This window comes from Sorex fumeus, unplaced genomic scaffold, assembly GCF_029834395.1.
Source record: "Sorex fumeus unplaced genomic scaffold, SorFum_2.1 ptg000111l, whole genome shotgun sequence".
Taxonomy (NCBI): Eukaryota; Metazoa; Chordata; class Mammalia; order Eulipotyphla; family Soricidae; genus Sorex; species Sorex fumeus.
Genome location: NW_026606168.1, coordinates 7,559,283 through 7,573,772, shown reverse-complemented (window position 1 = coordinate 7,573,772; position 14,490 = coordinate 7,559,283). Strand labels below are relative to the sequence as shown.

The 14,490-nt window shown below is 41.7% G+C and overlaps 1 protein-coding gene and 1 pseudogene across 1 annotated transcript in view; one reads left to right on the top strand and one right to left on the bottom strand.

Moving 5' to 3' along the window:
* SHC4 (SHC adaptor protein 4) overlaps window positions 1–14,490 on the top strand; it is a 138,964-nt gene that overhangs the window by 115,114 nt on the left and 9,360 nt on the right. The window lies entirely within an intron of this gene.
* LOC130043131 (uncharacterized) lies at window positions 12,128–12,221 on the bottom strand (annotated as a pseudogene).

The following is a 14,490-nucleotide window of genomic DNA, read 5'->3' as shown; positions in this document are numbered from 1 at the left end:
GATAACATCTTTATTTCTGCTTGGCAAAGGGAGCAAAAAGAAAGTTGAAATGTGAGAGTCCCAATTCAGGGTCCATTTACCCTCACTTGCCTTGGTATTTCACGTTTTATCGTTGCAAGTGATCATTCACATTGGACACAACACAAATAGAGAAACTCAGCACTCAGATTGGGAAAATATTTTCATGAAACCAAGTGGTTACGTTAATTACTCATTATTATAAATTGTGGAGATACTTTATTTCTTTGTTGTTGTTGTTGTTGTTGTTTCCTTTTGGGCTGGACTTGGTGAAGCTCAGGGCTTACTCCTGGCTCTGTGCTCAGGGGTTACTCCTGACAGGCTCAGTGGACCACAAGGGGTACCAAGGATCCAACCCTCGTCAGATGTATGCCAGGCAAAATGCTCTACCGGTTGTATAATTGCTCTGGCCCCTTGAGATCCTTTATTTCTTTGAGCATGAGAGTTTTCTTCTGCAGGGAAGACTTTTGTTTCCTCTGGATGGGGGCAGAGGGGGAGGAACTTATTCTTGAAGTATTTATTGAAAGTAGTGTAATGGAGGATAAAGTTAAATAACTATGTGTTAGTGACTTAAATTAGGAGATTGATACTCAGGTGATCACTTTCAAGGCTGCTTATATTCTTTCTATGAAATTATGTCCATGTAACATATTAAATGCATTATTTCTTATGCAACAGGAATATGTGAAGATTTATTGTTTTGAGTTCATCTCTGATTGCCACCTTCCCTCACCAGACAGAAACAGAATAGTGAGATATGGAAATATTTAATATTCTTTAAAATAATGGGTCCTAAGGAAATAGATACTGATGTGCTAAATTGATCTTTGGCGGTAAATTAGCAGCATCACTTATTTAGCCATTGCTGCCAGTCACCTTCAAACAAATAGAAAACTTAAACTATAGGGACTGGGGGCTGGAGCAATAGCACAGTGGGTAGGGTGTTTGCCTTACATGTGGCTGACCCGGGTTCGATTCCCAGCATCCCATATAGTCCCCTCAGCACCGTCAGGAGTAACTCCTGAGTGCATGAGCCAGGAGTAACCTGTATGCATCGCTGGGTGTGACCCCCAAAAAAGCAATAAATAAATTAAATTTAAAAATAAAATTATTGGTGCTCATGATAGAAATTAAAATTTCAGATCATTATTTAAAATTGTCAAAATTTTAAACTAATTATTTCTTAAAATTTTTTAAAATTAAAGTTTAAGTAATAGGGTTACCATAGTGTTCAATGATGGAATTAATGCACAAGTTTTTGAACACCACTGCCACCAAAGTGTCAAACTAATTCTTGATAACATGACAAAAGCAAATTAAAATAGCAGTAAATGTGAATGTCTTTTAAAAGCTAGGATCACTGGGAGCTATATATTATTCCTTACTTCCTTATTTGCACTACCTTAGTGTTTTCTAGCTGGAATTCAACCACACATGCCTTGTCATATCATAATCATTTTCCACCTGTGCTGACTTTCTCATATAAATATCTCCATGACCTGTTTATTCCTCATTCTGTATTTTCCACTGACTCAGCAGTTCACTCAGTGACTATTCTTGAGACCCTCCTATGGGTCAGGCTCTGTTCTAAGTTCTAAGATGGGACATAACTGGTGTTCATATTGTTGGCTGTTTCCCCAGAAAGACACATCTGAAACAAATGCTTATAGATGCACTGGGCGTTTCAAAGCCTGAGATGTTATGGGAACAAGTAGCAGGGAAATATCTTGAAGGGGTTTATAGAGGATCTCCCTAAGGGAGTCTCTTTCTTAGTCTATCCCTCTCTCTCCCTCCCTCTCTCTTTCTTCCCTTCTTCCCTTTGCAGGGGTGATGTTCGGGGGCTACACCAGAAAATGTTCAGAGACTTTTCCAGGTCCTGTGCTCAGAAGTTACTTCTGGTGGTGGTGCCAGGAATTGAACCAGGGTTAACTGCATGTAAAGCAAGTGCCTGACCTGGTGTTAACCAAATGCACTGCAAGTGCCCTGTTGCATGTCTCCAGCCAGAATATCTTTCTTCTCAGCTCAGTTCCTCTCTCTCCACTCAACAGTCGCCATGGCATGTCCTCATGGCCTCAGTTTCCTTGTTTATGAGAGGTCTTGCAGAATGAAGATCTTGAACATTTCTGACTTGTGTTGATTATGCTAGATAACATGACAATGGCAGAAAGCAGGCATGTTTTCTTTATTTTTACCTCAAGAGCTCTCACCTTGATTTTAAGTTTGCATACTTAAAGTGTCCTTCCCCAAACGATTTATGAAGAAATTATGAAAGTATGAAAGTATTATTTCAACTTTATTCAAGATTTTTTTGAAAGTATAACCTTGTCAAAGAATCTGATTTATTGTTCCTGTTGATCTTGATTTTGTTTCTCTTTTAAACCAACCAACTGTAGCCCCTTATATTTTCATGGTTTATGCATGCCCAAAGCCACCATAAGCAGATCCAAACTCATGAACATACTTTTTGTGGTGAACATTTATTTCGGGCCTGGAATACATTTTCCCATAAAATTAATTTTAGCTACACTGGCTTTTGCATAGACAAGTGCACAGTATCCTTCTATGCTGACTTGCCTTGTGCTGAAGCTTAGACACATTTCATAATGACAACAGGAAATTCTGTTGTAAGTACCTGGTCTTTATTACTCTTTCATTGTGGGGAAAGTTTGGAGTGAAAACAGAACATCAGAATACTGCCTTCCTTTATGGAAGTTAGTAGCAGTCCATAACTAAGACCTTTCAGAATTGAAGGGAAGAGAAGGGTAGTGTTTATAATCTTTGTAATTCTCACAAAAAGTCCTCCAATTGAATATTTTTCCTTCTTGAAATATCACTGAGGAAATCTTTGTGTTCTTAGTAAAGTACATTCTAAAGTTTAGTAGGAACTGGCACTCACTGATACCATTTTCCCAAATCCCAGTCACTAAAATCAAATGTGAGGGAGGGTACTCCCTCAACGGAGTTGCCAGGAGCTACCATAATGGCCCATCTATTGTGGCAGGAAGGATTTTCCTACAAATTTCCTGTCATATACAGACAGTCCAGAACTAAAGGTTTTATTTTGAGGCATTCCTGTGACTCCTTAGGCATGCGTTTAAAAAGAGATCTGAAATTCTTGACAGGTGAGGAAATTAATAACATTTGTTAGAATAGCAAAGAGACAGTTGCTATGGTTTTTCCTAGAGATTTCATTCATAAGGGTTTGAGAGACACCTATACAAATATTTTCCAGAAGGGTTGGTTTTTTTCCCTACCAAGACATTTATTTATTCAAATATTGACTTAAAACTTGAATTCTGGTGTATTACAAATATGGTGTCAAGCTTATGGTTGTTGAGGGAGTTAAGTGTATTTATTACCCGACATATGAAAGACCTCTATCCTTAATCCTCAGTTCCCTTATGGAAAAAAAATAATTAGCAAAATGGAATGATGTTTCCACAGCCTTTAGATTAAAGTGGAAATGTTGATATTTTTAATAGAAAATGACGCTAAATTCCCACTAAAACCCTAAGGGCTTAAAACCAAATAAAAAACTTTGATACTCACAGTGTATATGCTGTCTATGTATATATACTTTCTGTCACAGATCTTCAGGATAGCTTTACAGGGTAATAATAGAACTTTTGGAATGCATCATGGCTGACATTTGGGTAAGCTTTCATCAACCACACACTTTTTCCTAATATAATTTTAAATTTGGGAACAGGGTGAGACACCTTTTTCTTTTTTGTGTGAGTCAGCATTACTGACTTAAATATAATGACACATTTGGGGGAAAAAAGGAATATGTTCTAGATAAACTGTATTTTGAAATATTTTGTATAAATAAGACACAGCTTATGGCAGTGCTTATGAGGAGCAGGCAAGGGGGCTCCCTGGATTAGGGGTAAACTCAAGGTCTTCAGTGTGTGAGGTTGAGGGTGTTAGGAAAGGGAAAAAAAGGTATTGAGTCATCTGTTCATTCATCTGACAAACATTTTCCTTCGAAGCATCTGCTTCAGAAGCGGAAATTACACAGATATGGAATCTAGTCTCTCCTCAAGGGCTCACGGAGTTTGGTGTTTCAAGCAGCAGCACAGAAATAAACAAATACTTTGTATGTGTCATAAAGAGGCACCTACCACTGCTAGAGGGAAAGTCAAGGAGCAAGCCATTCTGAAGGAGGATGATTCAGGGCGGAATGTAACAGGATAAGGAAGGGAGATGGGTAAAGAAAGGGGCAGTGTGGATCTTGCAACAAGGGACAAGCATTGTGTGCAGAGGCCCAACATCGATGAAAAAGCCAACAACTGAGTCAGGAGGGCAGATGCTTATTGAATACCAGCTACTACAAGGTAGACACACTGCTCAGTGTCTCACCCACATTCCATCATTTAATTCTACTTTCTTTCATGAAAGCTGGGCACTCCTATTTGACGCCTGTGAAGCTGAGTATTAGAGAGGTTCAGTAAGCTGTTTAATTTTATTTTTAACCAATAAGAAAAACATTTTATTAAGAACCTTTCAATACTTTGGGATATTACATTGAGAATATATTGAATCTGTATATTAATGTGTGGAGAATGGACATCATCATAGTTTTGGATCTCTAATCCTTCAACAATCACAAATCACAAATCATCCTGTTAATCGTCGATTGCCTCGAGCAGGCCCCAATAATGTCTCCTTCATCCTAGCCCTGAGATTATATTCAAGGCTCTTTAGGAGAATGAGACCCATCATTGTTACTGGTATTTGGCATATTGGGTATGCCACAGGGAGTTTGCCAGACTCTGCCGTGTGGGCAGGCTACATTCGGTAGCCTGCCAGTTTGTCCAAAGTAGGAATGAGATAATAAGATGTCACAATAAGATGTCGCGCGGCCGCGAATGTGGAATGTGTGCGGAGAGTGGTCTCAGCATGGTGGTGGCTGGTCCTGGAGGTGTTTGGCTGCCAGAGCCCTGGTCGGGGCGGGGAGGAAAGCTCAACCCGCTCCCCTCCAAGGAGCCCCTGCGGTGAGGACAGTCAGGCGCGGGGGCAGGAGACTGCACTGTTCTTCTTCCGGGAGCTGGTTTTTATAGTCTCTGAGTCTTGGCCGCTGATGGGATTACACGGCGCCAGGGGGCCAGTTGGTGGGTGTGACCCCCGCCTACTGGAATTTGGAGGATCTGGGTGGAGGATGCTTGCCCCAAATCCGAGTAGGCTTGGAGATCTCGGCCCCGGAACCCGCGTGACTTTGTCCCTCTGCCAGTACCTTCATGTGTGCGGAGAGTGGTCTCAGCATGGTGGTGGCTGGTCCTGGAGGTCTTTGGCTGCCGGAGCCCTGGTCGGGGCGGGGAGGAAAGCTCAACCCGCTCCCCTCCAAGGGGCCCCGGCGGCGAGGACAGTCAGGCGCGGGGGCAGGAGACTTCAACAATGTGTGATAAAAAATTAATTTTTCTCAAAATGTTTTATAGCTTATGTAAAATTCCAGATTTCCTTGGGTAAATGTAACATTTGTTATTTTTTTATTACTGTATTCAAACTTTTTATTTATTTATTTATTGAGTCATTGTGAGATAATCCCTTACAAAGCTGTTCATGACTGGATTTCAGTCATACAGTATTCTAACACCCATCCCATACTAATTTAGGAGCAGAACTCTTACACTGTTGTTCTTGTTCCACTTGCAGTAAATTCTTTTGAGCAGATATATTTAAAGAAATGATAAATCAGGGGTCAAAAAGATAATACAGAGGGTAGGGCGTTTGCCTTGCGTGCAGCTGACCTAGCTTCAATCTCCAGCCCTCTGCATGGTACCAGCAGGAGTAATTCCTGAGCACAGAGCCAGGAGTAAGTCCTGAGCATCATCAGGTGTGGCACCAGAAACAAAAGAAAAAAAAATAATAAATAAATCACGCATATGTTAAATATGCAAATACTAATATCTGATACATGTATTATTAAACACAAAATAGAAGATTTCAAACTTAGACTTCACTGTCACTGTCCTCTCGTTGTTCATCGATTTGCTCAAGCGGGTCCAGTAATGTCTCCATTTTGAGACTTGTCGTTACTGTGTTTGGCATATTGAATACGTCACGGGGATCTTGCGAGGTTTTGCCAGGCTTTGCCGTGCAGGCGAGATACTCTCCGTAGCTTGCCAGGCTTTCTGAGAGGGGCGGAGGAATCAAACCCGGCTCGGTCGGGCTGGCTGCGTGCAAGGCAAACGCCCTATCGCTGTGCTATCGCTCTAGCCCCAATTTTAGACTTAAAGACAAAAAAAATTAAAATCCATCCTGCTAGGAGATGGAGAGATAGTACAGTAGTTAAGGGACTTGCCTTGAATGCACCAACCTGGGTTCAATCCCAGAACCCCAAATAATTCTCTGAGCATTTCCAGGAGTGATCCCAGGACACAGAACCAGGAACAAGCCCTGAGCACAGCCAGGTGTATTCTGATCCCCCCAAAAAGAGCAATCTTAGTAATGACAGTGGTTGAATAAATACTACCACTAGGTAGCTCTAGGCACTAAACAACACTTGTTAATGGAATAGATACAAATCTACATTTCAAGTCTTGACTGTTTTTAACTTGAGAGACCAATTTTTTCAAACTTGACAGTTTAGAAATTATCTTAAAACTCTTTGGTTTTGGTGCAATACCTAGCAGTTCTGGAAACTACTCCTGATTTTATTCTCGGCATTCATTCCCAAGGTGCTTGGGGGTTCATGTGGCACTGGGGATTGAACCCCTGCCTTCTACATGCAAGATATAAATTCCCTCCCCTGCATGCAGAATATAAGCTTCCCCACTTAGCCTTGACCCTGCTCATTTTTATTTAAAAATAATTTCAAAATTACAAAAATAATTTGTATTGTAAATATAGTACAAAAATGATATCTTCCCAGAACCATCTCCAAATAAATTCCAGTATGCTGTCCTATAATCCCTCAATAATAGGAGAATTGGGCTATAAATGCATGCACTTAGGCAGAAAAGAAAAAAATGATACATCCTGCTATTCTTTTTTGGTTTTTTGTCTTTGGTATTTGGATCACACCTGGTGATACTCAGAGGTTATTCCTGGTTCTGCACTCAGGAATCACTTCTGGCGGTTCTCAGAGGACCATATAGGATTCTTGGAATTGAAGTCTGGTCAGCTGTGTGCAAGGCAAACAGTAGCTATTGTACCATCTGTCTAGCCTGTATCCTGCCATTTTTGAAGCAGTGCTAACGGGATGGTGTGAAGAATTCATGCCACTAGTTCGTGAAGAGTGAAACTTTGTACTCACTTTCCTTTATTCAGTAATTGTTGATGGTGTGCTATGCGCTAGGCTGGGCCAGCAATAGAATTTGCCATCAGGAGCCCTGTTCTTATAGAACAGAGTCTACATTCAGAACAGATGTAAAAAAAAACCATAATCAATGAGTGAATTCTTCTTTTGGTGTGGGCTTCTAAGATGAAGTTCAGATCATGAGGAAAGCAGAGAAACTTGGTTTCCTCTGAGAAGATGAGGGAAGGTCCTAATAGAAATGTTTAGTTTGAGGACATATTAGGGCTTATTCCTGGCTCTGTGCTCTGGGATCACTCCTGGTGGGGTCACACTGTCACTGTCCTCCCGTTGTTCACTGATTTGCTCGAGCAGGCCCAGTAACATTGTGATGCTTGTTGCTGTGTTTGGCATATCGGATACGTCATGGGAAGCTTGCCAGGCTTTGCCATGGGGGCAAGATACTCTCGGTAGCTGACCGGACTCTCCGAGAGGGGCGGAGGAATCGAACTCGGGTCAGCCATGTTGGCTGTGTGCAAGGCGAACACCCTACCTGCTGTGCTATCGCTCCAGCCCTCCTGGTGGGGTATTGGGGACCACATGGGTCTCTGGGATCAAACATGGGTTGACTGTGTGCAAGGCACCTTACCTATTGTACTATCATAAGTTCCCCAAGAATGATGTTTAAATTGATTCCTGAAGGTGACAAAAAGAGCTTAACGGAGACGAAAGAGCTTAACAGTTGGATAAGATGGTCTTGGGGTGTATATTACGCTTTAAGGCAGCCCATGTGATCCCAGAGAATCTGAGAGCTGAGGGTCACAAGAGAAAACGTGCAATTGAGCACCAAGCCTGTAGCTTGTCAAACACTTCGAGTGTTACAAAAGCTCAGTGGAAAGCAAGTGAGGGGTTTTTATTGTTTTATTGTTGGGGAGAGGCTACATCCAGAAGGGTTTAGGGCTCACTCCTGGAGATACTTAGGGAAACATACAGAGTGCCAGGGAATGAGCCAAGGTCTATCACATGCAAAGCAAGTACCTTAATCCCTCTAGCCCCAAGTAAAGTGTTTTAAAGACTCTGAGGAAAAGGACCAGATTTTTACTTAATTAATTATTGCTTTGAAGGTCATAACCTTCTATGCTCTGGAGCAGTTCCTTCCTGTTGATTCAGAAGTGGCTTCTGGTGGTGCTTGGGGAGGGTTGCATATGGTGCTTGGGATTTAACACAGGTCCACTGCATGCAAGACCATCTTACCTTCTACACTTACCTTCATCTTACCTTCTGTACTATTATACTATCTTAGATTTTCACTTTATATTTATTTATTTATTTTTGGGTCACAATCAGTGATGCTCATGGTTACTCCTGGCTCTGCACTCAGGAATTACTCCTGGCAGTGCATGGTGGACCATATGGGATGCTGGTGATCTAACCTTGGTCAGCCACATGCAAGGCAAATGTCCTACACATTGTGCTATCACTCCAGCCACAGATTTTCACTTTTTAAAAGATTGTTTTAGCTAAAAATAGGATGGAAGAAAAAAAAACAGAGTAAGCAGGAGATAACTTAAGACCTGTTCAATTGCAGAATGAACACAGCTGTTGGTGCAAGACAGAGTTGGCAAAACAAAACCTTGGACAGATAGAGAAGCCAGACCTTCCACTCTTCATAGTTTAAGACTTAGTAATGCGTGTTATTGAAGGGTACTTTAATTAAAGGATGTGCAAGTTCCAGATGGCACAGGGGCTTTCTTGGTTCCTGCACTACAGCCCAGGCAGTGCTGGGTGTGGGTCTGTGCTGGTGGGCGGGCAGTCAGCCCTCTTTCTTCCCCATAGACCTGCTTTGGATCTTCCTGCTTTGTCTCCTGTTTGTGGAAGTCAGGGGTCAGTGGAAGGGCAGAGTAGAGAGCCAAGGAGAGGATCCTCTCTCTCAAGACTGTTGTTCAGCTTGTTTTTACAGGTCCAACCTAAAAGTCTACATTCAACCCTCATTTGCGAAGGAGTGGACTTTCACTTCTGCTCAACCCAAGACTCAAACATGATTTGATTTCTTGTTTGCAAAGCAAAAAAAAAAAAAGCATGACTAATCACTGCAGGTAATGCACATGAGAGACAGGTGCCGTCCCAAGGAAACACCTCATTACTGAAGCACACATGTTTAGTGGACCTCTCTCATGGCCCCCGCTACATCAATACACAGGCTCTTCCAAGTACACTTAGCTATGCCCAAAACCAAGGCTTATCTCACCTTCTGGGGAGCCCATGAAAGTAAGTAGCTGTTCACTGTCTGTGTTGGCTTCCCACGGAGGCTGGAACAAGTGGCCACACCACAAGCGAGGGATCACAAAGCAGCATGCATAAAGGAATGTGCTGTCACAGGGCTGGAGCCCAGAGGACTTAAGTGGAGATGGAATGGATCCTTCTGGAAACTCTGGAGGTGACTCCATGCCAGGCCTCTCTCCTAGCATCTGACGGCGTCAGCAGTTCTTAGTAGTTTTTGGCATTTGGACACACCCATCTCTGCCTAGATCTTCACGTGGCCTTGGGCTCTGTGTCTCCTCTCTCTCTCTCTCTCTCTCTCTCTCTCTCTCTCTCTCTCTCTCTCTCTCTCATTTTTCTTACATGACAACAGTCACGGGATTTGGAAACCATCCCAGTCCTGGAAGATCTTATCTTGTGATTTTTAACATAATTCCAATCTGCAGAGACGTTTTTCCAACTTAGGTCACATTCACAGGGATTGGATGGTGCAGGTGAGCAGGAGTTGAGCAGACCTTTGTTGAGACCACTGTCTAACTATATACTTTTTTATTTCTTTATGAATTTTTTGTTTGCTTTTGGCTCATACCCAGTGGTGCTCAGAGCTTACTCCTGACTCTGTGCTCAGGAATCACTCCTAGCAGGTGTGGTGAGCTATATATGGTGCCTGGAATCAAACCTGGGTCAGCCATCTGCACAGCAAGTACCCTAACTCCTGTAGTATTGCTCCAGTCCTGTCTTTCATTTTAAAGAAGGCTATTTTAATCTTTTGATTTTCAAGTAGCAAAATATATTTAAAAGAGGAAACCAATCCCTTGCAATAGTCAAAATAGATTCAAACTTTGTGGCAAGGCCACAGATGTCAGTATTTTGGGACTTTGATTTTAATGATCTCTTCAAACACTTTAAGTGAACTCCTAACTTTGTGTTCTGTATGCTTTTGCTGATGAGCTATCAATGCTGGGAGATAATTTTGAGTTTGCTTGTTTTCACGTGGAACAATGGCATGATTTTGGCCCTGTTTGGGCATGGTGTTAATTTTATTCATTTCAGATTCCTTAGTAAGCCATCTATACAAAAGTCAAATAAGATATCTTCAACCATTTACTGAGAGAAAATACAATAAGACAAACATTATTTTCCTGCCAACTTGCTTCCAGGGCCATAGGCATCAACAGGAACATAAATAAATAAAAGCAAAATAAGCCAAAAGCCATAATCAACTGAAAAAATAAATAAACAAAAAATGCTTTTCATAAAATATTGAAGCTGGTTGGGTTCAGAGATTGGCTTGATGTCAAGTTAGGTCTGCTCCAAAGATGGTGAACCAGTGGCTGAGAAAGTTCTTTCACTAGCCTGAGAAGCCCCTCCAGGACCGCCATGGGCAGGCTTCCAGCTGGCGTAGCTGTAGTGGCAAGGAGAAATTTAAAAGGAGATTTTGCTGACTTGGCTCCCCAGGAGCACTTTAACTCTTTAGACTAAGAAATGCAGGTTCTCACTTCCAACCAGCTGGAAATTGGGGTCCTCTTGCGGCAAGCTTTCCAAGATCAGTCTTGGCACCCAAATAATACAGTTCTGACTCTGGATGTGGACACTGACAAGGAGTTTGGCAAGGTCAGGTCTTTCTCTTTTTTAATAAGTAATTTATTTATTTTACTTTTTAAAATAATTTTTTATTTTTTAATGAGTCACCGTGAGGTACAGTTAAAGACTTACAGACTTTCATGCTTACGTTTCAGTCATACAATGATCGAGTACCCATCCCTCCACCAGTGCCCGTTCTTCACCACCAATGTTTCCATGATCTCTCTCATACCCCTCTATTTCCCCTCCTTCCCCCTCTGTGGCAGGCACATTCCATTGTCAGGGGGTTTTGTGCCATCTTTCTGTAGGGATTTGTTGTGCTTGTAGGGGGTTTTCTTGCCTTACAGTAGTCCCTTTAGTCCTTCTTTTAAGTTTGGTTTTGAGTCTATGAACGGCAAAGCTTGGCAAGCTACCCGTGACATATTCAGTATGCCAAACACAGTAACAAGTCTCACGATGGAGACGTTACTGGGCCCGCTCAAGCAAATCGATGGACAACGGGAGGACAGTGACAGTGACAATGAGTCTATGAAGTTCCTGAGCCATTGGGTAAACAAAAGGTCACATCTTGATTGGAATCACAGTCAGAAAGGGAAGGAGAGGAAGCAAGCTTGCTTAAAGGGAAAGTTGGAATTATCAGAGAGGCTTGACAAAGTCTTGGCCAAGGAGTGCAAGTGAGAGATTTCAGAGATGCTCCACACTCAACCCCCCATTCCTAGGCCTTTTAGTTCAATTACCTCCATGTTAGAATGTGGACCACAAGTGGGAAGCCCTTGGCAAGACTGAGCCAGCCCTGAGGCAATCACCGGCTGGAGGCTGGCTGCTGACCGAGAGAGGCATTTGGTCCCTTTTTGAAGTAAATCTGCATGTCCACCCTAGAGGCACATTTGGGGCCAGGGATAATGGGCTATGCAGTGAATTAAGATTTCTGTGGTAAACTAGACTATTCACTATAGAGGAGTTTATGTGAAGTAATATTTGCTAGACAAACAGCTTATATATATATATTTTAAAAGTTATTTTCCACTGAAAAATATGGAATGCTTCATGAATTTGCATCTCATCCTCACTAATCTTATCTGTTAAGTTCTCATTTCAGTATATGTGCTGTCGAAACAAGCACTAAACAAAGAACAAAAGGCTTATTGAAAAAACATTCCTAGACATCAGGTTTTTAAAGTAACTTCCTAGAAGTATACATTCAATGGCTTTCAACTCCTGCATTTTTCAAAGCAACAGCATATTTACTAGAAAAGCAATTGAGTAGATGGCCCACACCAGGTGACAATCAAATTGCTAATCAAATCTTCCACTGCAAAAAAAAGATACTCATAACTCAAGCAAACAAAGGTTTGCCTTCTGTCTATTAAAAAGGGTGTCAAAATAAATGAAGTTTAACTTACTCAGTATCCCAAAGACTGGAGACAGTGGACAGGACTAAGTTGAACTTGATCCGGGCTTAAATCTCTAGCTGTAGGTAGTTACTACAACTCTCATCATCCCATCATTAGGTTTCAGCCAGGTGGAAGAAAAATAAGGGGATGTACCTCTACATTCCTTTAAAAGACATCACGTCACAAAGAATTGGCAGACATAATTCCAAAGGCAGAACACATCCTAACTTATCTCTCAGGGGGCTTGAATCGTTACTCCAGCTAGGTGGCTGTGTGCCCAGCTAAAACTTAGTTCTATGATGCAGTAGTAGTAGCACTGTGGCACTGTAGCACTGTCGACCCGTTTTTCATCGATTTGCCTGAGCAGGCACCAGTGACGTCTCCATTGTGAGACTTGGTACTGTTTTTGGCATATGAATACGCCACGGGGAGCTGGCCAGGGTCTGCTGTGCAGGCGGGATACTCTCTGGGAGGGACTGAAGAATTGAACCCAAGTCAGTTGCGTGCAAGGCAAATTCCCTACCCACTGTGCTATCGCTCCAGCCCTGCAAATATTATAAATATATTTTTAATGGGTTATGTGAATTATGTGAAGATTTTTAAAAGATTTCAAACCAATCTTTGGACTTGAAAAACAGGGTGTGAGAATTGTGTGGTGCTGAGGATTTTATGGTGACATAAGGTATGCAGGTGAATCCATTACTGAACCTTTATTATACATTTTCTTTTATTTCCTTTTTTTCTTTTTTTTTTAACATTTTGGGTCACACCTGACTCTTCACTCCTGACTCTGCACTCAGGAATTTACTCCTGGTGATGCTCAGGGGACCATAGGGGATGCTGGGAATCAAACCTGGGTCTGCCTCGTGCAAAGTAAATGCCTTCCCTGCTGTACTATCACTCCAGTCCCTCTATTATACATTTTCTGTCAACCTGTTTCTGTGGCTTTTTCATACATTTTCTGCAAACTATTCAGGACCTTTATTTTACATTTTCTGTTAGTCTGCTTGCATGCTCTATGCCAGTTTGTTAATTTTTTTTAACTCATAACTATGGCTTTTATTACTGTATTATGTTAACATGCATTAATGCAGTACATTAGATTGGTATGTGTATTGGCATAATAAGTTAATATGAATGTATGTAATTTTATTTTTATTTGTAATTTAATTTTTTAAGTAGCTTAAAATGTTTTAAACTTTGGGCCTGGAGAAATAGTATGGGGTTCACAGCCTGTGTCTTATGTAGCTGCCCTGTCTCATCACCAGCACTGTATGTTCCCTAGTGCCCTGTACAGTACAATCCCAGAGGCCCTAGAGAATTGCAGGGTGTGCCCAGGTACCGCCAGTACTGCAGGGCTCAGGCAGCATCACATCTTCCGTTCCTTGCATTGTATTACAGGTTGTCCGAGAATCACTGGGAGAGCATCAGTTGGAAGACCCCCCAAATTGAAAACTTAGCACATGTCACTTCTCAACTAAAAACAAAAAAAATTTAACAACATCTGTCAGATATGCTGCTTTTAGCAGAATTAGGTTTTCAGCAAATGTTTGGGTGATTGAAATCTCCCAGCACAGCGTATGTTGTCCTTGTGCTAATTTGGAGAATTGTGTTAGGAAAATTATGTCCATATCCTTGGTTGGCCCATGATCTGTCACCTCCTTTAGAGATGATATCATGTCTATTTTTCTCTCTTTTTGTGCTTGTCCAAGAGCTATCTACCACAATCTAAGAAAAAGTCAAAAGCTGTTCTGGAATAATCTGTAACCCACCCCCCACTCCCCCCATTTGCTCATCTCCCCAGTTCTCATACAAACATTTTTTCTCTCACATACACGAGCCCACACATAGATACTCATCAGAAGTTCTTCCTTGTGCCACCAAGCAGAAAAACCCAGGCTAACTGTGAGGATTAGTCACTAAATCAGGACACATTTCTTCAGCCATTTTCTGGCAGCACTAAGAAAGCTTGAATGCCCATAGAGGAGAGAATATTTT